This window comes from Miniopterus natalensis, chromosome 18 (assembly GCF_054644295.1).
Source record: "Miniopterus natalensis isolate mMinNat1 chromosome 18, mMinNat1.hap1, whole genome shotgun sequence".
Lineage (NCBI taxonomy): Eukaryota > Metazoa > Chordata > Mammalia > Chiroptera > Miniopteridae > Miniopterus > Miniopterus natalensis.
The window spans coordinates 31,493,566-31,519,038 of NC_142098.1; positions in this window are offsets into that span (position 1 = coordinate 31,493,566).

The following is a 25,473-nucleotide window of genomic DNA, read 5'->3' on the forward strand; positions in this document are numbered from 1 at the left end:
TATTAGAATATAATGCTGAGCTTCAATTGAATTTGCTAATTCTCACCAATGAATATAGGCTGAATAAGTAAATCCATCTAATGACAGATATCCGGTATAATAGCATATTCAATTTATTTCTTCAATTATTGATGCTAGAAGTAGCAAAAAGAACACTGCCAGTTTGTGTTGTAGCTATTGTTTTTCTAGGATGTTTCAAATTTTTCTTTACTCTAGATATTCTGAATAGCATTAAGAAATAAGACACATGAGACTTCATAAGGCAGAATTCTGGGCAACTGAGCAGCTAATTTTGCTTTCCTTTCCTTGGTCCCACTATGTGTTGCATTTAGACTTATAAAGCCATTCCCCATGCAGTAGCGATACCTTGCACTGGGGTTAAAAACTGTCCTCCTCTGCCTGAGACTCAGGGTTTTCCCAGGGTGTTAGACTTTCACTGCTGAAACCAGCAAATTTCTGGGCAAACCAGTAAGTTGGTCTTACACCATCTAGCAGTTCGGGAATATGCATTCATCTCTCCATTCAGTATTCATTGAGAAAATATTTTGTAAGAGTTTCTGATTAAGCGATGCACAGATAGTGTTCATAATGTATTTCTTTGATAGAAGACATATTTTAAACAGGAGAGAGAAAGAACTCATGAGGCATTGAAGACCACTTTTATAATAACCTTAAATGCTTCTACCCAAACCTCTTTCAACCAAGCCACTGCAAAGGGGTGGCAGTGCCATTGGTTACTGTGGCTCAACCAAGTCTATGTCCAATTTGTTCTCACTCAACGCACACTTGTACCTCTATCGAAGAAGAGCAAAAGTAGACAGTGATTATGGATTAAATAATAGTGGATACCTCCCTTGGATGTCCCTTGAAAAAGGGTTAAAGATCCAATGAGGAGTCAATAAAATGCAACTGATAAGAAAATTTCATAATTTCTGTGATCTATAACATTTTTAGGTAATAACTAGATTTTTTACTAAAAACATTAAACCAGATGTCAAATCTCTAGAAATTGTATCATATATATATATATATATAGCGCTTTATTCAGTCATATTAAATGACATTTCTAACAACAGATAGAACTTCTGTGCAGTAACTAAGTTAATAATATGTACCTTTGATATGATGTGATAAAAATGTAAGTTTACCTCTGCAGGCTTTTTCCCCAAAACCCATAAAATAACCCCCAAAACTCCAGTCTAATCATGAGAGAAACATAAGGCAAATCCCAACTGAAGAGGAATCTACAAAATAGCCTGACCAGTATTCCTCAAACCGCCAAGGTCGTTAAAAACAAGATAAATCTAAGAAACCGTTAGGAGCCAAAGTAAGCCTAAGATATGGCACCTAAATGTAATGTGGCATCCTAGATGGGGTCCTGGAGCAGAAAAGGGACGTTAGATAAAAATTAAGGAAATGTACATAATATATGGACTTTAGCTCATAACGGTGTATCAATATCGGTTCATTAACTGTAACAACTCTATCTGCATGCTAATGTAAGGAGTTAATAGCAGGGGAACCTGGCTGTGGAGTACATGAAAACTCTGTACATCACCTTTCCAACTTCACTATAAATCTAAATTGTTCTAAAATCTAAAAAGTTTTAAAAATGTGTTAATCATCCTGCCTTTGGCAAACATATTCCCATATTATCTGTTAAATTCTCATGGCCTCTAATAGTGTTCTCATATTAAATCCCTTACTACTTCACGGCTCCCCCACTCCTGCCCTCCTTCCCTCCATGGCAGTTCTTGGTGGTTATGCATAAAACTGCTATAAAACTTTACATGCAAGTTTCTATGTACACATAAGTTTTCAAATCAGTTATGCAGATAGCTCGGAGGGCAATCGCTGGATCATATGCTAAGACTATGTTTAGCTTTGTGAGGAGCTGCCAAACTGCGTTTCCAAGTGTCTGTTCTATTTCCCGTTCTCCCTCATCTGTTACTCCATCTCTCACCAAAATTTGATAGTGTAAATTTGTTGGATTTTAGCAATTCTGACAGGGCGTGGTGGAATCTCATTGTTCTTTTAATGTGCATTTCCTAAAGACAAATTATGTCGAGCATATTTTCATGTTTATTTGCCATCTGTATGTATTATTTTGTGAGATGCCTGTTCAGATCCATTGCCTATTTTTCAGTCAGGCCATTTGTTTTCTTATTGTTGAGTTTTAAGAGTTCTGTATATGTTTTAGAAAAAAGACCTTAACCTGATATGAGTTTTGCCTGTCTTCTCTTCCTGTCCGGGCTTGTCTTTTCATTGCCTAACCATGTTTTCACAAAGGAAAGCCTTTTTTAAAGTTTAACAAATTCTCACTTACTAATTTTCCTTCTTATATCATGCTTGGCGCTGACCTAAAAACTCATAACCTAAGCTAAGCTCGCCTAGATTTTTGCCTATGTCATTTCTAGAAGGAGAAGACGTGATATAATTTGATGTCTAAGTCTCAGTCTTTCAGTGAGCTTGTCTCCCTGGGATATAAACTTTACAAGGGTTTTGTAGCTTCTTCTACCCTTGAGTGAGACTGGAATGTTAGAATGGCCTGGGGTTGGAGAAGTGCCTTCTCCCAGGTAGAAAAAAAGTCTTTCCCATAGGCTATAGATCTTTTTATGGAAAACACATGGGCATATTTCACAAGGACTCCTCTTCCCCCATCTTCCCATGAGGGGCTCTTTCTTGGTTCTTTACTGTGAGAACCTGCTGGGGTCCTTGGAGGTAAAACTTACAAAGGTGTGGGTGCCTCCCTGAAGGCGCAGCACCCAGGAGCCCCTGACTTTCCCAATGGGTTACACTCAGCCTCCAGCAACTCTTCAGAATTAACACTTGAGTGTTCTTACCAGTTACGAGCCCAGAAATGCCCGTTCCAAGTAAGCAGACTCACTCAAGGTGACTACCTCTTTTGACTTTGAGGTGACAGTTTTCCCTGGGACTTCTAACCTCACAAGCTTCCCCCACCCCCCTAAAAAAAGTAAGTGAAATTCAGGTATTTCAACATTTCTCGTTACAAACATTGAGACTAACAAATTCCAAACTTCTTACTTGTTGGAGCCCAAAACTAAGGACTCTCGGATGCATGAAATTTTTAGATATGAAAAAGCTAACTGTCTTAGGTTGTATTTCACTGAAAGCAGAGCCTAAGAAAAGGAATCATGATTAAGTAATTAAATAGGAGTTGATTCCAGAAAGTTCCAGTATGGGAGGAGAAACATGAGACAGGGAACTGAAGGAAACCAAATCCGGGTATGTTAATAAACAGACTTCTATTGCAGGTATGCAGGTCCTACCTGCAGGACCCGGTCCGATCCTGCTAATCTTTGGTATGTTATGTGAAACCCACAGACAAGAAGAATGGTAGCTATGAACCAGCTCTCCTCTGTCACTCACTGGGATGTGCTCCTCAGGATATCACCAGAGAAAGTCGTCAAGCAGAGGGTGACATGTAATGACAGCAAGATGCCATTGGCCAAAGGAATCAGGGGAGGGGACACTGGTGGCCTTTGCTACACCAAGTTTCATAGAGATGGAGTCCAAGGCACAAGTCACACACATAAAAATGAGTATGGCTGGGGCTACCTCTCTGGATTGTCTGACTCCTCTGTTCTCTTTACCAAATAATTTTCTGCACAAGGAAATAGAGTACTCTCAGAGTTCCACAAAATTCCCTTTTCCTGACATATATCCTGTTCAGAATTCAGCAAGTATTTCAAAAGATCCAAGAGTCCTGCCTGCCTGGCAGTGTGTCCCTGCAACAAGTAGCCCGAGGGCAGCTACAGGAAATGTCCAGCTCATGGGGCCCTGATGTTGGGCTCATTCATGTTGGGCTCATTCAGAAGGACACCCAGCTTTGAGGATGCAGCCAGCGGGGGAGGAATGGTGCGCATATCTGTCCTGCCCTGTCCCCCAAAAGTGCCCTCCTCTCAAAGGTAAGGCTTAGACATCATTTCCATTTGTAAGCTTCGCTGATTTTCCATCGAAAGTTGTGAGGAGAATTCAACTTGTGGTTTCTCTAAGAACTTCTACTAAAATAAAACTTTCTATTTAAATTATCTCTATTCATTTGAAAGGTCGAGAATTTGCTTTAATTCAGACAGTGCTGTAGGTGTGGAGGACACGGGTGGAAAGATTTAATATCCAGAGTGTCCCTAGAGTCACTGAAGTACAGACATCTATTATTTTCTCTTTATTTCCCACAATTACACACTCTCCAAAGTTCATGTTAAATCTTTGTCCGTGTCCATTTCACTCATTGCTCTTTCTCTTTTAATTCGGGAACACAGCTTCCTTTTCTGATTGAAAAGCTGTAGAATGAAAGACTCTCCTTGAGCGAATTAGGAGAATCGTGATTTCTCCTAGTCATGTCTCTGCTACTTTGGCTTGGCGTTTTTAACGAGTTACTCTTTTAAATTACACGTGCCTTTGGGGAAGTCACTTAACCCATCAAAGCATCGTTTAATTATTTATAAGGTAGGAGAAATCACAGACTTTCTTGTCTAAATGACGTACTACATGCTCAGTAAAGTTTCCTGCTGTTAGAGAATTTCACAGGCCTGAGCGTGGTGCCAATCACCACCTTGTTTTATGATGTTCCCTCATTCCAGACAATCACCAACCTCACCAATCACTGACTCAGAAAACCTACAGAGGCAGCCTTTTGTTGGTGTTGTTTCAGAAAGTATTATTTCCATATACAGATTTGATTCTAAAAATTAAAGTATGTTTAAAGCTAGGTGTATGATCTCCAAATTCTCCCCAGCCCCTTGCTGCATGCCCTCCTAGATGTCCAAATATAGCAAAATCATTTGTGGGGTGGAAAACACTGGTAACTTTTCTTTGAAAATATGCAAAGTGGTATTTCTTCCAGCTTCAGTCAGTAGTAGCTGAAAACAGATTTACATAAAATAAACCAAAATGAACCAGTCCAGAAATGCACCCATTTGTGCTGACCTCATCGATCTGACTTCCTATTGAATTGTTTCCACGTTGGACTCATTGCTAATTCAGAACTTTGCAGGCTGTTTATTAAGTTTACAGCTGGCTGAAATCATGAGTTTGCTTTGCATGAATTTGGGTAAGAAAAGAAACCTAAGTAATATTTGTCAAATTCATGAAATTTTCATGAGAGTAAATAAAAACCCTAATTTCCGCTTGATAAGTATTTACTTCTTGGTCCAATGGTTCCTTGATATGAAAATCACTGGTACAATCATTAGTGGAAGTTTCTCTTTGGTTGGGACACATTGTTGGGCGATTTAGATAACCATAAAATTAAAATAATTATTTCTCACTGAAGTAGACGCTTTTGCTTAAAGAGATGTTCATGTGCACTTTGATTTGGGAATCCAAAATCGATCAGTAAATTATTCGAGTTAAATTCAGGGTGCATCAGACCTGGGGAGTTTTCTCCTCTATTCGGCAACGTTTTCCTGGCATCATAGGTCAATGGGTTAACACGTAAGTTATTTATTTGGTCCAAGGAATCAAATGGGAGCAGTTGCCCATGCCTTTTGCTTCTTCTACCTGCCTAACTCCTTATAAGACCTCCCCTAGTCTGAGGGTTTCTGAAAAACATACAGTGCGGGACAACCCTGTATCTTCAGCTTCTTGCTCCTTAGCAACCAGGCCCACCAGGAACTCAACCGAAATCTAGGAAATGTAAGACATGGAAGGATTCACAGCCCATGGCACTGGGCCCTTGTTCTAAAATAAGCCCCTGCAGTCAGGACCTACTGCTGGTGGTTTATCTCATCTGTTGCTTTATTTTTAATTATGCAATGATATTACCCAGCTTCAATTCCTCTTCTTGTATACCAATAGGACTTGCTACAAGAATGGCCAAATGAAAAAGGCCTCACTGCCTGTCCTTCACCAACAGAGTTAAACAGCCCTCCTCTTTGCTTTCAGAGCAGCTTCTGATTGACTTTTTAATAATAGTTATTGTACCGGATTATGACTTTCCCTCCCTCCCTTCCTTTCTTCTTTCCCTCTCTGAGCTCCTTTGACGCGTGACTGGTCTTTCTCTCGTTGCTTAATGTTCATGCAGTAGGTAACCAACCTCTACTACCTTTGGAGTTTAAGGCAGTTTTTTTTAATCAGTGCATTTGAATAAAAGAATTCTTAGGGCCCTCCTTGTAGTTATATTTACAAGTAGACAAAAGTAACGCTAATTAAATGTGTAAAAAGAGATTCTGTTTTTAAAATGGTTTAACTCAATTTCTATTTAAAATTTGAGAGAAAACTTCTGCTCTTATAAAATGCTTAATTGTTTATTGGTTTTGGAGAAAAATATAAAAACAAGAAACTACATTTGATCAACAAGCTACTGAAAACTTGAAGCTAGTGATGATGATAACAGTGACATAAATACCAATAACTACAACTAGTTTGGATTGTGTTCCTTCTGTTCTTACATGTGCACAGCCTCCCCCATTACCAACATCCCCCACCAGAGCGGGACATTTGTTATAACTGATGAACCTCCACTGACATGTCATTGTCACCTGGAGTCCACTGTTCATGTTAGGGTCCGCTCTTGGTGTTGTGCATTCTATGGGTTTGGGTGAATTAATAGTGACATGTATCCACTATTAGAGTACCCTACAGGCTTGTTTCACTGCTCTAAATACAAGATTTAATATAAGATTTTAAACTATGCAAACCCATGAAATACATATATGTTATCATACATTTATGCGTAGGTAGGTATGTCCCATCAGTTTCATTCTGTGGTTGGTTGTAGCATACCCTGATTCTGTATCGTTTATACACACACACAGAAAACAGAAGGTGTTTTTCATCTTTGCATCCCCTTTGATAAGAGAGGGCCTGGCACGACTATGAGCCTCATGATGTATGCTTTAAATTAAAACCAACAGTAGCCTATTCAACAACAAAAGCAAATATTTCTTTCCACGAATTCTATTTTGCTGCCGTTGTTAATAAATGAACCTTGTAACTGACAAAATTTAAGAGAATCTCATTGGAGAGAGACTGTGCTGAAATTAGGTTTTTAAATAGCACGGCAGTTACAAAGGAGAGAAACCCGACAGGCCATTTCGATCCTCATTTGCCCGGACTCTCAGGTCTGAGGGACCTTTCTCAGTTTCTAAAGTCAACACAAATCAAACATAATCACACGAGTTTGTCCTTTATGTTTCACTGCCCAAGTGAGTGTCACTCTATTACCCAATGTCCTTTGGGCTAAAGCTAGAAGCTTTTTATCTTGGCATCGAAGGCAGCTGGGTGATATATATACCTGATATTAGAGTCCAGACTCGTCAGGATGCTACACAGAGCTAAGGTCGTTCTAGCTCTTAAACGCTAATTGTTCCGCCAACAGTCTTCATTCACAAAAACTGTAAAGGCAAAGCTTGTGTAGTATTTAGTGCAAGAAGCAGACATAACTTCATTAATTAAATATCAAAATAAGATATCATTAGAAAGAGAAGAAAAAGACCTAAAGGAGGTAAAATATAAAAACTGCCTTATGGGAAGGTGAGGAAAAATTCTTAGATCACAATGGAATATGTACACACAGATTAGAAAACAGTGCCAATCCAGGGCCGCTTTCTGCTTCGTTCCCCAGCCCTTTCTTTCGCATGAGTAAGACCTTTGCTCTGCTCCAGAGATCCCCATGTCAGTCAATGTCTTAAGGTTCTTTCTCAGCTGAGATGCATGGGTGCCTTCCACAAACTTACTAGAAACAAAATGTGTTTATATTACACTGTTTCTATTTATCTTTCAGGCCCAATATGTATTTCTTTTACTCTTTTTTTTTTTCATTGTTTTGTCTTAAGTCTTCTAGTTGTCTGTCTATTACTCCCATGCCGTCCAGATTTTCCCTCCGAACGTGTATTCCCATGGCAGCTGTTTTGGTAACAGGAGCTTATGATAACATAACCCGACGGAGTGCTGCAGCGTGGATTTTGGAAAGATATTGTCTGGTGTTTTATCCTTGTTAGTGGTTCTCCAGGTGTGAGGGTAATTCCTCAAGTATTAAAGATACATGAAGGGCCTTTGACTTAGCAGCGGTGGCAGAAGCCGGAGCAGGAGCACGAAGAGACTTCTGCGCTGGGTAAGGTGTCCCAGCCCCCTGCCAAGAGAGCGCATTTACCTTACGACCCCTCAGTGTCTCCTCTGGAACCAGTTTCCAAAAGTCTACGTTTGCTTCAGGTCTGTATTTAAAGGATACTTGGGGACCCAAATATCACCATAAACCTTTAAAATGCAACACAGAACTAAACAAAACTAATACTCATGTGGATATGTTTTAGGGTCACTCAAAAGTTCCTGAAAAGATGTCCTAGTTTAAGTTGTTGTGAGCTCTTAGTCACATGTGACCCAGCAGGACACAACAGGTACACTTTGTACCCAACTGAAAGACAAGCTTCTTGACCATTTCTTGTCGCATTGACCACGTGTAGCCAGAGCCTGTGGTTGGCAGAGGTTGTCAAGGTTAAGGAAGGAAACAGACAGTAATTAGCTTTTATCTAGTGCCTGGGACTTGCCCTGCACTGCATTAATTACTCTGCATGCCCCTCTAACGATATACTGTGTGGTGTGTCATTTTGGAGGTAAGAAAACTAAGACTTATAGAAATTAAGTGATATGCCTGAGAGTTACTACACACCTAGTATATGTCAACATGGGGATTAGTGAATAGTAACAAAACTTGTCTTCCAAGTATTGACCATCGGGTTCCAAAACACTGGCTTATAGGACTTTTAACACTTCTTTTAATGAGTATACGAAAAGAGAACAGACTTCAAAATCATAAAAGAAAGGAAGGCCCAGAATCAATGTTCCCTACCTCCTGGGAGAAAAGATATACATACCCATATACACACCCATGCCCATGCCCATGCCCATGCCCATTCACAGATACAATGTATAACTGTATCTGTGCAAAGAATAAGAAAAAGACAGGCTTATAGGACTCTTGATAAGTAGTACATCCAGATAATTCAATTGTTTTAAGTCATATAAATAACTTTCCCTTAACCACACTGGTGGCCGCCAATTGTAAGTACGGCAATAGATGAAATTGAGCACGCTAAGACAGTTTGGTGGTGTGTTTGGTAACAAATTTAAATATGCAGGGTGAAGCAAAACTAGGTTTACTGTTAACAAAGCCTGTGTTCAGCATACTTCCCACTGTAAAGCTACTTTTGCCCCACCCTGTATTTGTATGTTTAAATACGTGATGAAATTTGTATTGCATTTCATGTGATTACGTGTTACGTGCTTATATTCATTTTACTTATTTTAATTTGGATCGTGTGGGTTAAAGAAAGGCAGGGGTGTGCTGCTTTTCCTTGAACTTCGCCACTGAAAAGCTAATGATCTTCTATTTTATTACACCCTGCAGTTTTTTGAGAAACCCATAATTTCTAAGTAGCACCACTAATTAACTAGATGCTGCTGTTTGCATACAAATAACAGTTACTGTAATTCTGTTCATCTTTATAAAAGAAACAGTGCACATTGCAGTGATCAATCCCCTTTCAATTTGATAAACTGGTCTTCTAAAACTCCCCAGAAGTAACATATTAAATAAGGCATAGAAGAGCCTATTTTAAAACGTGCATAAATGGGCACTAGCCAGGAAAGAGGCGTGGGGTATTACGGGGTGCCTAGATTCCATGTCATTAAAGTTTGAATTGAATTTTGCATTGTTGGGGGGAGGGTATGCGTGAAAAGACAGCCTTCCTAAGGGGCCCTCCTAGACCCCATCAACAGAGTGGTAGGTATTAATTGGCACTACTTTCTGCCTTCGTAAATGTTGTGGGTCTCGTATAAGTAAGAAAAAGCAGCTTTTAAAATTCTGATTTCAACTCATGACTTAGAATTTAATGAAACCATTCAAGTTCAGCACTTTAATCTCACAAATTGGTTTATCACAGCCTAGTGGCCACTTCTTGTTTTATAATAAGCACAACAAAATAATATCTGTGAACACTTAGAAAATTAAACCAAGGGAAAGTATGTGCAATTCTGCGCTCGTTAGAAACAACTCATATTTTCATCTGTCTCATTAGAGAGGTTTTCATGCACTGAAAAATGTACTTTTGTATCTGTGTTTTTAAAAATTTTTTAGGCCACTTGGTAGAAGCAAAGTTTTCTTCATCGTTCCCAAACAATATGTATATATTTTAAAGCACAACTGGAATGAAGAGAAAAGCAGAGCCATCAAACGCCTTGCAGTATGGAGGCGATTCTCAGTGAATCCTGCTGCATTACAGCTCAGATTTAATTCCACATTTCCAGGGCCCTGCATGTGGAAGAAGCATAATTGGCATTCTGGACAAAAATCATGAGGTCAAAAATTAAAAATGAAGCACCGACACAGCATTTGTTAATGCCCGCTGCTCAGTCTAATAAGAAAAATTCTGCCATATCAAATCTAACATTTGGCCTTTGGTAGAGGGTATAGGAAACTGTCTTTGGTATTTTTGTCACATAAAATAAAAAGTGTGTGTATGTGTGGGGGGGGGGACTAGTCAGATACAAGGTAAAAATGAATAAATTTGGGTCTGACTTTAGGACACATTTCTAAATGATACATGTTTCTTACTCAGCTTTACAATGGGCATGATTGTCTCTATTTGGGTTATTTTTATTTTTATAGCTTTGATTCTAATAGTAACAAGCAATATAATTTAAGCCTGAGGATGGCTTAAGGGCTTACCTTAATATTCTTCATTATGGGTTTGTTTGCACTAGAATATCATTGAAAAAAAACTTAGCATTTGATAGAAGAGTCTAAATGCTTATTGATTGCAGACTCCACCTCGTAAATGATTAAGTGTATTGAACCAGGTTCCCCTATTACCTAAGTTACTCCTGGGCTGCAGGGGCCCTCTTGGGACATGGCTGTGTTTTGAGAGAGGAACTGTAATTCATATTTGTGTGACCTTAACAGACGAGCAAACCAGCTTTAAGTTTAGTTTCCACTAATTACAATTCCATTCCTCTTTCTTGGGCTAAAGTCTTCAATTGTAAGGCGGTTGGGCTATGAGATAACAGGAAGCGTTTTCTAGTCCCTGGTTCAGGTCCATATGCTGGACATCACCTGGTATTTGATCTCACACTACCCATTGCTCTCTACTCTGCTAACAATACTCTATCTCCTTTTGGGGATCTACTTCACCCCCACTGTGAGCCGCTGCTAAGTTTTATGGTCCCTCAAATAAGGATTGAGTAGATATTGAAAAGTATGGACCCTTGATGTCTCTCTCCTAGAACTTTGAGTCTCAAGAAGAATTACCTACACACAATTTTTTGTTCTACCGTCCCTGAATTGTCACAATTCTGCCCTTTACTTTCTGCTACCTGGATTCTTAGAAACACCCTGGATCCTTTCCATTCTGCAAGATCCTCATACCCTTGCTACAAATCCCTTTTCAGCCAAAAGCAATTTCTGCTACTTGCACCCCAGGAATCCTAACACAAGCCAGATGTCACTAATTAACAGTGATACACATTGACACTGGTCACAATCAAAGGATTCTTACCAACAAAAGGATCCCGAGCTATTACTTGTAATTAAATTAAATTGGCACCAAAAGTGAATAAATTAATCATCCTAGAAAAGTTGAGGATATCCTTTACCTCTGATATTATAAGGGGTTTAGAGCCTACTGACTAGACCCCAAACAAATCTGCAATTCACTGGCCTTGCCCATCACGGTTCCTTACCATGATCTCCATGCAACAAATTCCAATTCACTACTTAAGTATCACAAACAGCTCTTAGCACCTCCATGGAGAATTCCATGACCAGTGCCAAGAAATACTAAAGGGAGGGAGGAATGTGGCAAGAAGAAAACTATACCCAGCATTTGCCTGAAAGAAAATTGCATTACAACCCTTTTAATCTATATGTGTGTACACGTACATGTCTATCTATTATGTGGGTAAAAATAAATGATCTAAGTTTGCAAACTTCATGGCATACTTTGCGATGAAGTATCTCAGAGAATATATTTTATACACAATTGTTAATATGTGACCTTCATTCACCATCTTCCATTCTAAACCATTTCCTCAAGATTCATTTTTTCTTGCTCAGATTTAGATCACCGGGAAGGCAGGATAATGACTGCCAATTTTAACTACTCACTGTATATTAGAATAAAACCAAGATAGATTGCTCACCTTGTCATGTAGATATATAATTTTTCTAAAACTATTTCTGCACAATATTAAGAATGCAAATCCATACTGGAGTGTGGTGGGCCCTTAATCCATTATGTGTCCTTGTAAACCGAGAAGAGACACAGAGATAAACACACACAGGAGGAAGAACCATGTGACACAGAGGCAGAGGCTGGAGTCATTTAGCTGCAAGTCAAGGACCACCAAAGACTGCCAGCAAATATCAGAAATTAAGAGAAAGGCATGGAACAGGCTCCTTCCCTCGAGCTGTTCAGAGAGAGCATGGCCCTGATGACACCCGGATTTCAGACTTCTAGCTTCCAGACTGTGAAACAATACATTCTGTTTAAGCCACCGAGTGTCTGACACTTGGTTATGGCAGCCCTAGGAAACCAACAGTTTATTTTCATGTATTAATTCATACACTTATTTTCTCAACAAATTGCTATTGATTCTACTACTATAATCCAGGCATAGGGTATTGTCCATACCCAAATGAACAACACGAGGCTGCTGCTCTCAAGAATTCAGGCAGAGGAAGACAAACACCATACGGTTTCACTTATACGTGGTATGTAAAGAGCAAAATAAACAAAGAAAATAGAAACAGAAACACGGATTCAGAGAACAGGCTGAAGGTTGCCAGAGGGGAGGGGGTTAGGGGGGCTGGGTGAAAAAGGTAAAGGGATTAAGAAGCACAAATTGGCAATTATGGAATAGTCACAGAGATGTCAGTTACAGCCCAGGGAATGCAGTCAATAATATTTTAATGATTATGTATGGTGTCTGGTGGGTACCTGAAATACTGGGGGGACCCCTCTGTAAATTATATAACTGTCTAACCACTATGCTGTACACCTGGACCTAATACAAAATAATATTAACTGAACTGTCATTAAAAATTAAAATGAAATAAAATAATTTTTTAAAATAAGAATGCCCAATGAATGGTCTTTTTCCCCAGTGCCAAAAGCCAATGAGAATAGCAACCGATGCGTGCTGTGGGGAGGAAAGCAGAGGATATCAGACGGTAGGAAAATATCTGCCGTACTAAAGGCGCTCGGCTGGGCATTGGGCCTGCAAATACTTGTTAACAAGTGGATCAGTGAATCAATAAGACAACGAATGAGAGATCCCAGAGAGGAGTAAATATCCCATGAACCCTGGCCTGGCAACACGCTGCAGCGCTGATGTCAGAAAGGAGTTAGAAAGGAGGAATCTATTCGCAGAGGCGCAGACACATGCGGCCAGGAGGGGGGTCTGTGAAGAATTCAGCACGACTGGAGCCCAGGGCACAGTGCTGGGGGGCTTTGGGGGCCGCAGGGATGTTCCTAAGAAGAAAGACCGTGAGGAAAGTTGGAGAGATGTGTGTCTTGCTAAGGAAGATGGACTGTTATCCTGAAGGCCACAAGCCTTACTCGGTATTTTAAACAGGAGGTGGTGCTGGCGAATTCGCATCGTGAAGAGCCCTGTTTCTCAGTGAATCCGACCATTCGGAGTGGATGTCCGCTCTTTGGGACAGTCATGGGGTGGGGAGGGGTGGGCAACCGGCCAGGGCCTCTGCTGCGTGTCACAGCGGCCTGTTCGTGCCTGCACAGTGGCACTTGAAGGCTTCAGGGCACAGCTTCAGCTTCCCCGCCAACTCTGTAGCAGAGGCCACTGGATGCTGGGCATCGTCACCGCTCCTTGAGGTCCATCTCCACCTTTAGCCCTAGATTCTTGCCCTTTTAGATCAATCTCCCCGATCCTTGTCTATTCCATTCTTCATGAAATGGGCGGGGGGAAGGTGGGAATGGAAGACAGATCATTTGGAGGCGGTATATAAATCTGCCTAGGAAGTGCTGCACTACGTCAAACACATAGGAACCCGTCCTTCAGATCCCGGCGTAGCCCATTTGCATTACTGTTTACACAATAAGTTACTAAATATATATGGATTTAGTAAATGAATACATTCGGTAAATATATGAATATGGAGTTAGTAAATACATAGGCCTACTGTGTGCTTATCTCTTGACACCGTAAATATCTGGCAGGAACCTAAGGAATTTGTAGTGTGTGAAGATCACGCAGGTGTCATCTGGAAGCCTGCCCAGTGCTGAAAGCCTGCTGTTGCTCTAAGATGTCACCTGGGACCATATCATCAATCTCCCCACCTTTCCTGAATGGCTCTGAGGCCGATCAGTCTGCTTTCCCTGAGTATTAAAGTAATGGGTTCTTGGCTCCATTTCAGCTCTGTCAAAACAGCTGTCGAACCTCTCTATTGCCTTCCTACAAGTCTTTAATCTACTCTAAGTTCCCTGACACATTGGAAGGAGAAAATCTGTTTTCCCTGTCACCTTTCCTTTCTCAGGCTGGGTCTGCACCAGAACACGTTTGCTTTGGATGAGACGGTGCCGACTTGCTAGGGAAGGCGGTGCTCTCACCCTCATCAGCTGTCCAACTTAATCGTCTTGTTCCCCCCACCCCGAGGCTTTCTGCACACTGCTCCCTCTGGGGGGGGCCTGGTATCTCTTCTTGCACAACCCATTTCACCTCCTCTGTGAAGTATCTGACCCCTCCAGGAGAAAATACTGCAAAACGACACCTTTGCATGCTGGCAACGTTCTTATAATGCACTTTATGTTACTCTCTCTTTTTCCTGTTGGACAGTAAACTCTTTGATGGCAAAACCTGTACCTTGGTAGTAATATTAATAACAATGATGGCGAAAATATCTATCGACTGCATTCTGTGGGCCAGACACTGAACTAAATGCTTTTTGTGTATTATGCCATTGTATCCTCACAGCAAATTTGAGGTTGTTTTTGCTCATTTGCTTGTTTTAAAGATTTTTTAAATTGATTTTTATAGAGAGAGGAAGGGAGGGGGAAGAGAGAGAGACATTGATGTGAGAGCAAAGCACCTATTAGTTGCCTCCTGCACCCTCCTCCCAATGGGGATCGAGCCCCCAACCTGGCGTGTGACCTGACAGGGGATAGAAAAGGGAACCTTTTGGTGCAAGGGCTGATGCCACACCAGCCAGGGCTGTTTGTTTTTAATTTTTTAAGAAAACAAATGCCTCTGAGAACTTTTAATGTGTGTAAGCCCATGTAGCCTCTATGTGACAGAGTCTAGATTGAAGTCCAGCCCAAGGAATTCCAAAGCCTCCTCTCTCTACCTCTGAGTTCTACCCCTGATCCTGATAACAATGTGCATTTGCTAAGCAGCATATTTCTTCTCTGAAGAAAAATGCTTATTGCATATGTAAATCAATAGATACCTTTTACAAAATAGGTTAGAATAAAGGCCTCACATTTGTAAAGGCACACATTCAACATTTTACCCCAACGACAAGGGCAGCTTTGCTCATCTGAATCAGTCCTCGCAGAAACCCACTTGGTAAACTAGTCTGGTGGCTTCTTGTTTATTTTAAATTCATTTTAGAATGAAGATTAAATATCTCTTCTTGGAAAAGAAACATTGGTACCTTATAATTTTATTTCTCTTTGTGTGTGTGTGTGTGAGAGAGAGAGAGAAGCAGGAATTTCTTCTTAAGGTTCAGTAAAAGCCTGAAGCTCATCAACAAATTCCATTTTCTAGGATGCAGGCATCGTGTAGAAATGGGCAAGAACCAACAGGTTTAACTTAAGTGACTATTGCTTGAAAGGCTAAAGAGGCATGTTCTCCCCCGTTATATGTTGTCACATCCAGACAGGAGGCCTTGAATCACTGTCGTCACATACTCCCTGACAAAGCACGACACTGATACCAGAAAGATAACTAAGACGAGAGATGTGCAGGTAAATGGAGTCAGAGCACCTGGATGAGGAGAGCCATGAAATGCTGCTTTTGTCTACGGATAAAATCACAGTAATGCCTACGGATACATTTCCTTAGGGTTTAAGCCCACTGACCTGGGGTGTCTACTACTTGATGCAGAAAGCATCCTACTTGACATGCTTGTAGAGATGAAATTCATACTCGCTCTGGTACACAGCAGTCATCAGATTTGGGCTTAACCTTACTGGATCTCGACTGCTTCTCATCAAATGGGACTGAATTTCTACCTAAATTGGTTGCCGTGAGCATGAGCTATGATAACATACATTAAACACTCATCAAACAATCTGTGGCCATGTCACCAATTAATTGGTTAATATTAATTAAGCTACTTAACTGTTCCATCTTTAATCTCCTACCACATGAAAAAAAGTAATGAGTCTAACATTATTGAGCATATACAATGTCCCCAGCACTGTACCAGGGGCATTACATTTGTCAACTCAGTTCCAATTACAGCTCTAAGAGATGATGGCTATTCTCATCTCCTTTTTAAAGATGAGGAGATGGTAGCTCAGGGATGTTAAGTTTCCCAGAGCCCCAGGGAACACTTCCTCAATCTGTGTAAACGGCTGACTATGAAAACAATACCTGGCACAACAATAGAAAATATTTGGAAAATAGGTCACTGGGGAAAAAAGTATGCCAGTGAATCCTGGGCTTTCAAAATAAGCAGCCAAAGGAAAAAGCACGTTATTTTAAAACACCTTCTAAAAAAATTAAAATTAGCCAAGTAAGTTTATTTCCAAGTGAGAGTTGCTGTAATGTTATGGAAAGGAGTTTTGAGTGGAGATAGTCCCACACCTCTCATTTTACAAACTAGAAGTTTACGGAAAAGTCACTGATTCACTCTTAGCCTCTATACTTTAAAATTGGGAGAGTAATTAAATGTCTACTCAACCCTGAAACAACCAACCAAGAAGACATCGCACACACAACACAGAGCAAAGGTCCAGGGACATCTATGTGCTCAAAAAATGCTAGCTATTATTACAATTACTATATTCATTGCCAAATGGGTTTGAGATCTTAGGTACTATTCTTTGAGCAAGACAAAATGTTTCTGATTACAATGGAAGTAAAAAATAAATAAATAAGAAACTTGCTCTCATCAATTAAACAATCGTTGGCTATACTTTGTTCTTGTAGAAGCAAAGGATTTGGAAGGATTCTTGGGGTAAAAAATTAACTATAAAAAATACTATTTTATTCATGAAAGAGATAGCAAACTATATAGAAAAAGGGAAAGAAAAACACCTAAGCATGTAAACTATTTTCTCTGAAGAGTACTTCAGAGATGTCGATTGGATTTATTTTTTCAGCAAACATCTTTATGGGAAAATTCCTCTTACCTCTCAATTTCCTCAGCGGTAGGGTTGCTGCCGGAGTATGTGTTGCTCTTCGCTGAGTTTTACTGAAAGCGTACACTGCACACACCATTTTCTAAATGAGGGGCATCAGAGAGTACTAGCAATCCCACAGGTCTTATGGGGCAGCCTTGTACTCAGATACATTTAGACAGATTCTGCAACATTCTTTAGAAAGATAAACCTGTATGCTTGTGGGAATCACCTGAGCTTCCCTTACATACTCTTCTGTGTTTTGTTTTTGTTCTTCGAGTATCTTACTAAGATCTGTATGTTCAGTATCAGGCAGAGTTCTTATCATAGAAGCTTAATAAAGGTCTTCTATTGGATAGAATAGAAGACTAGCCCGGCTGGTGTTGCTCAGCGGTTGAGTGCGTATGAGCCAGGAGGTCACCGGTTCGATTCCCTGTCAGGGCACATAACTGGGTTGCGGGCTCCATCCCCAGTCAGGGGCGTGCAGGAGGCAGCTGATCAGTGATCCTCTCTCATCATTGATGTCTCTCTTTCTCTCCCTCTCTCTTCCTCTCTCTGAAATCAATAAGAACATATTTAAAAAAAAGAATATAAGTACTAAAATCATTTTCTTTCAACTTCACATCATGACTCTTAGGAGCCAGATAGGCCTAAAGGTCCCCCAAATTCTGCACTGAGCTCCTACTTGGGCTCCACTTTTCCTTTTCTACTGCCAAGCTTGGTGTGATCAATTCTCTCCAACCAGACAGTCTAGTTTGGCGACAACTTCTTGGAGATGAGCTTTTTCACAGTGCAAAACTAGCCTTCCATTATCCAAAGCGGACACTTCAAAAATAAATTTCTCAGTGCATTTCTGAAACAGCTGATTCATAAGAGCAAATCTCATCCTTTCAAGGTGAAGCATTTTTTTCTAAAATAATTTCTGTTACCTCTGTGTCATATTCATTCCTCCCTAGTGGCTGGCACTGGCCAAGCTGCTCACCTGCCCTCCCTGGCAAGCGAGTGTGGCTTCTTAGGAAGAAGCTTGTCGAACGGCCCCTGCGCACCCGTGGGGACCTGGCGTCTCCAGACACACACTCATCAGCTTGGGCTCACCTCTCATAGCACCTCATCTCTTACCCAGACTGACTTTAAGGACTCCTATGGTTTTCAATCCCATCTGGAAGCTGATGACTCACATTTGCCTAAAATTCCAACTCCCAATTCACCATTTACCAAACAGGGGAGTGAAAAATGGTTAAAGACACACTTGACTCCTATTTGAAAAAAAATTCTTAAGGACACCAACAAATAGCCAAAAAGCCTATGTCTCTGAATGATCTTCGATGGCTCGTTCTCATTTGGTTCTAATTCCCTTTTAACTCACAGTTCTGTTGGTTCCACCTCCAAAGTCCATTTCTGTGCTTTGAGTTTCTTATCCACTCACACAAACACAGTAATGATGCCCAGTCCTTGCAACAAATCTGTGAGAGAGGCCTTTTTACTCCTCTCGGTGGGAGCGCTGACGTGTGTCTGAGCTCCTTCACCTAATAAGCGGTAAAATCCCAATTTGATCTCAAGTCTGGCTGGGCCCATAGCTGATATAATCCGTTACACAACCTAAAAAACTGCCTTGAAATGACCAAACCCCTTATTTGGTTGGAGGTGATTACAGGTGTATATTTTTTTTTTATCCCTAAGGAAATTAAAGAGATCCATTCCCACCATGTAAGTGACCCAGGCACCTCTCTAAAGGGAAACTAGTCTGCTTAATATATTTCAGGGGCTGCTGAATTATTTGTGCTCTACGACAAGGTCGCTATAATTCCTCACTAGCTATCAATTGTTTGACAATGAGTGTCATCAATCAGCCTGTAACTTCCATTGCCAAGTGCATTCTATTTTTATATACCCATGAACTCACGCATTTAGCAGTGACAGGGGGAAGTCTTTCTCTATAGGATAAACAATGAATTGTGTGTTTCATCGGAAATACATTATTTTACAACATATTATTCAGAAATATCTTTTGCCACAGACCAAAAAAGACTTTGGGGGGGGGGAAATGTAATATATTCCTCCTTAAAAACTACTTTTTCTGTGAAGGTTTGCTACAGAGAGCAGATTGGGGGAAAAAATGCCTTCTATTCTGCCATTTTATAAAATATGTCTCAGCAAATAGTCATAAATCTGTCAGATATTGCAAGCCAGCTTGGTATTACATACGAGGAAAATGAACTCAATAGCAATATAATCTTACTTTCCAATATCACTGAACTCGGGGAAAAGATCTCAGGAAGCGTGCAGGCAGAGAGAGCAAATAAAACCTAAGTACCGCAGATAGAAAGTTTATGACAGCACATACAACTTTGGATATTGGTGTTCTCCTTTTATTAATTCTCACGCAAACCCTCAATCATATCCTTCTTTTTAATTTGGTTTAGCATTTTTCTTTTCTCTGAGGAACGTAAAATTATATTTTATCATCTCTGATGCGTTTTGTGTTTGTTTGTTAGGCTTACCCTCCCCTTTGAAACGCTGTCGGGGCCCCATTTAGATATTAGCCTCTTTATGCAAATACCTCTTTCTCAGTGTCGATTCACTGGTCTCCATATCACAGAGATTTACTGATTTCTCTTGGGCTGTAGATCAGATTGCATGTTTTCATTTATCAATGAAATTTTAATTGAAAAGTGAACAGCGTCAGTTTGAACTGTTGCTTGAAATGATGAGGGTTTCCGTTTCAGCTCCTCGCCCGCCTTTCTCCAAGGAGAAGGCAGATACATTTAGCCAATTCGTTTTGACCACTCATCAGATTTTTAGAAGAGCCTTCTTACTCGGTGCGGACAGCGTGCTGACTTTGGGTTTTTCTCACCTACGTCTTTCGAGAATGATCACCAATGGATTAACCAAAAGGAAGTGATGTGGATCGTGTGGGTACTTTGATTTCTTTTGCAATATCTTTGCCGTTCAATTACCATGCACACATGTGAAAGCTGGAGGGTGAAGGCAGCTGATAGGAAAGAAAACCTGATTCATTGGGAACAGCGTGTTGGAGGAGAGCTCTTTGGATCGCCTGGGCCACCAAAAAGATGAACAAGTGGGTCCTGGGGCGAATTAAGCCTGAAACATCTCTGGAGGCAAACATGACAAAACTGAAGCTTCCTACTTTGGGCACTTCTAAGAAAGGAGGGTTCTTTGGGAAATACGATAACACCGAGGAAACTAGAAGGCAGGAGGAAAAGAGGAAGACCAAACAGGAGATGGATTGGCTGACAAATAAGCCCCAGGCGTGAGTCCGCAGGAGCTGGGCAGGGCTGTTGGGCACAGGAGCCTGTGAACATCACTCGCTCACAGGGTCACCAGGAGCCGGGCTGACTCGATGGCGTGTAACGTGCACGCATCACTCACGAGTGTTCCACTTTTTCCTCCCCAGTCTCCATGCTCCACTCAGAACAACTTCCTTTCAATGAAAAAGAGTCAACTCTCCCCTTATGTACAAGGCTTCACACACGCTGAAGTCTTTGCATAGGTCACTGGTTTGTCCGTCCATCTCCCACTGTGCCCTCCTTCTTAAAATCAAAGCTCAAACATGCTCTCCATGAAGCCTGCATCAGGGGCCCTCTCCTGACTCCCAGGATACTGCGCTTCCCCTCTCCAGGCCTCCGGACATCATAATGTAGTTTCTTGTTTCATTACCGGAGTTTCCCAAAGCCCCAGAAAGAAACAACAGCTGCCTTGCTCGGTGTTAAGTCCTACCCTGCATGTTACAAACTTCACCAAAGGGAAGCATTTCAGGGGGAGGGGCGGGCATAAGAGAAGTCATGCATTATGGGGACTTATAGGAAGCGCCGAGGAATAATAAGAGTCTTAGGTTTTCTGGGCAGAAAGATTTTAATAGATGAGGCAGAAAATGTACTTGACGGTTAGACTGTAGTGTATTATAAATGCCAGTATAAACACTTTGAACTTAAATCTATAGGCAGTGGGATGCTATTGAATACCATCAGACTGGCAATGTGTTCTGAAATTCAAGAACATCATAAACATGCCACATTTTGAAGTATACATGGCTATAGAATGGGAGAAAAAATTAAAAACTACACATGAAACCAAGAATTACATTAATATTTAGGCTCATATTAATATTTAAGAAGCAGAGGAAATTAGCATCCATGAGGCACCAAGTATGTGACGGGTATTTTGTGATATATGGTTTCCTTAATGCCCGCTACTTCTTTTTGGAACCATTCAGGGATCCTTTTTAATGCGGGGAAACTGAGGTTGAGTGACATTATGAACACTAGCTTCAACAACTTCAAGTGCAGGGCTCCATTCTCCCTTACCTTTAAATGCCTACAACACACCCTAGAGCTAGTTACAGAACAATCCGTCAGTATTTTTATAGATTAACAAATGTGTTTATTTCATGCAGTCCTTCAGAATCATAAAGGTAGGTAGGATATTGTTTTTTTCTCAGTTATAAAATATGAATAATGTATGTCTTGGCTGAGGCAGCCATAACAAAATACCATAGGCTGGGTGACTTACATAATATAAATTTATTTTCTCCCAGTTCTAGAAGCTCAAAATCTGAGATTTGGGTTCTGGTCTAAGGTCAGCTCTGATAAAGTCTCTCTTACGGGCTTCCTCACAAAAAGAGACGGACATCTTCTCACTCAGTGCTCACATGGCCTTTCCTCATTGCATGCTTGTGGCCTCACCCTCATGACCTCATCTAACCCTAATTACCTCCTCAAAATACTATCACATTGGGGGTTACGGCTTCAGCATATACACTGGGGGAGGACAATACAAACTCTCTGTCTAAAATAATATATAAAACTGCATGAAATTTATTTAAAGACGCTGTACTGGTTTGGATAGAGACCCCAAATCCACGTCCTTCCTGGAACCTCAGAATGGGACCTTACTTGGCAATGTGGTCCCACGTCCTTCCTGGAACCCCAGAATGGGACCTTACTTGGCATTGTGGTCATAAAGATGTCATTAGTTAAGATGAGGTCGTACTGGAATAAGGTGGACCCTTAATCCAGTATAACTGGTGTCCTTGTAAGAAGAGCAGCAGAGACGCAGAGACAGGGGTCCACACCGAGAATGACGCATGCTGCAATGAGGCAGGGACTGGAGTGACGCTTCCATAAACCAACGATGCCGGCTAACAGCAGAAGCTAAGAGGAAGGCACGGCACAGCTTCTCCCCAAGGGCCTTCAGAGAGAGCATGACCTTGATGGCACCTTGATTTCAGACTTCCAGCCTCCAGAACTGTGCAAGAATAAAGTACCTCCGTTTTAAGACATCCAGTTTGTGGTAATTCGTTAGAGCAGCCTTAGCAAATTAATACAGACACAACCGGGTGGTCTCTCAATCCTGAACCTACATTGGATGTATGTCAATATACTGGCTTGGTGTACATTAAGAACATATGGGTCGTTTGCCATAAAATCACCAGAGATAATGTCAGTTCTTATTTTTGTGACCGCTGCTCTTTACATCTTTATACTGATTATAAAGCTCAGATACAAGAACTACCATTTTACCTTAGGATGGCTATTGGCTCTAAAGTGAAAAATATTTTTTCTAAGACAGAAAATCTGGTTAAATAGTTTAAAATAGAAAATTAAACAGGATTTTTTCCCTGCTAAGCTCCAGCTATTGGCTATTTTAACATTAAGTGCCTTTCCTTAACAAGTGCCAATTTTCACCCGTATTGTCAATAGCATAAGGATTCTTAAAATTAGAAAAGTAAAGAGCAACAAAATCAACACCCTTATTTATATGTTCTAAATTCTAAGCACTTGCTGATATCTTGACATATTTTCTTCCCGGTATGCAGAAGGAGGAAATAGAATTCTAGAGTTTCTAGAATATATAAATACATATATCATGGGTAAGTTTATTGACCCCATTTTTGAGATGAACATATTTTGAATATATTGAGTTAAATAAAAGATTAACAAATTCACTTCATCTGTCTCTTTTTACCTGTTAAATGTGGCTTCTAGGAGACTTGAAGTGACACCTGTGTCTTGCACTCTGGCTCACGTTTCACTGCTATTGGACACCACTGTCCTAGGAGCTTGTTGGCAAGTCACAAATTTGGCTCCTCTGGGGGTCCAAAGTGAAAAGAGTGTCTAGTCCAGTTAGTGATTTCCATTATTAATAAAAAAGAAAATGCGCTTTTTCTCAGGATAAAAAAGTGTTTTCCCATTACTTGGTGATAAAAGAATCTGGGGGGGGGGGCTCTAAAGCACACACCTGCTCAGGTTGGGGGCATGTTCTTGTCCCCATCTTACAGATGCAGAAGCTGGGGCTCGGGAAGGTGGAATGACTCGCATGTAGGCACAAGGATCCAGAACCAACCCCCAGGCCCTCCTCCCTGTGGGTCCAGACAACAGGGAGAAAACAGGTCCCCCATGGGTGGGGATGTGACTCCCCATCTCGAATGGCCTTCTCTTTTGCAGGCGAACGCTACAGCTCCGAGAAGAGCGTGGTCATTTTGACCATCTTAAAGCTCTGTGGGTTTTTATGCAGCTATGCTGAGAGACCCTGTTACGGGTCAGCCTTCCAGACGGTATCTAACAGGACCCAGGCCCATGACGTGAAGATGTGTAAGGCACTTTGCTTCATTCTCTGTGTAACATAAACCTGCTATACGGCTTGACCGGCACCTGGTTTACAAATGACATGTTTAGCAAATGCATACATTTCCATGTGCTCCTGATCAACGCAAGTTACTCTGGACACTTATCCTCCCTTGAAAACAATTTCCCTTATTACTATGTTTCAGTTGGTGAAAGAAATCTTTCACTGACTTGACATTTTCAATAGGTGATAAGCTCTATATAACAGAAGTCCTATTAAATTCACTTGACTTTGGAGGCTTTGGATAGAAAAACAAAAACAAAAACACATCTTTTTCAGGATGGTATCTTTAAAATCATGAAAAGGTATGGTGACCCTGGGAAGTGGAGTTTACTAACTGTTGCATGAGTGACTAGAGGAGAAAAAAACAGGATTGACACGATTTGCTAATAATATGATCTTCTATCAGATACACACAAATAATTTACCTGGGAAAGAATATTACAAAAATAAAAATGTTTAAAAATATAACATTTTTACATATTAAAAATAAAAGATTGATTCTATGATAATGAGATTTCACTTAGACATAAAATATAAAAACCTCAAAATAAAGCTTAGTAATAAGCTTAATTAAATTTAATAATCTGGTCGAAAAAATAAAATAAGACTTTATGGAGCAATATAAAAGGTCAATTTTATTAATTAGGGGGACAATACATGATTCTACGTGTGAAACAATATATTATAAACGAGCCAATTCTTCCCAGATTAACCTGAAAGACTGATATAGTTCTCTAGTAAATGGCATTGCAAAATTTCATTGGCGGCAACACGGAGGCAAGTTGTCCAGTTTCTATTTGCATGTGAGCTGAGCCCCTGCCGCAGGGCCACAGGGAACACAGGACTGGGAAGGGCCCGTGGAAAAAGCAAAAGGAAGGTCTTGCAGCTGGAGGCCTGGGATGACTTTAAGAAGGGAAATAGAGCCCGGCCGGTGTGGCTCCGCGGTGGAGCATCGACCTAGGATCCAGGAGATCGCAGTTTGATTCCCGGTCAGGGCACATGCCCGGGTTGTGGGTTCGATCCCCAGCAGGGGGCGTGCAGGAGGCAGCCGATCAATGACTCTCTCATCATTGATGTTTCTCTCTCTCCCCCTCTCTGAAATCAACAAAAAAATATTAAAAAAAAAAAAGGGTGGGACTAGAAGTTAAGGGAAATATCCAACTGGAGGATTTTTCATTCAGTAGCTGCTTTGTAAAGCCTCTCCCTCGTGTCTATGATTGAATCCTGGCTGATATTTTTTGTCTTCTAACTAGTGCATTTCTAATTCCTCTGTGACAGATGAAGAAATGAGGACTCTGGAAAGGCAGGGGCCCAGCGGGCAGCGTACATAATCAGGGTCTGCCTACCACTCACCCTCGCTGATGGCAAAGGCTCACTTTTTGCAACGCGCCTCTCTACCTTCCTCTTCTTACTTCGTTTTAATTCACAATGGTCGGGAACCAAAATGAACAGCCATTTACAATGCCCGCGATTGTCACCACGCTACTGAGCAGGAAGAAATGGA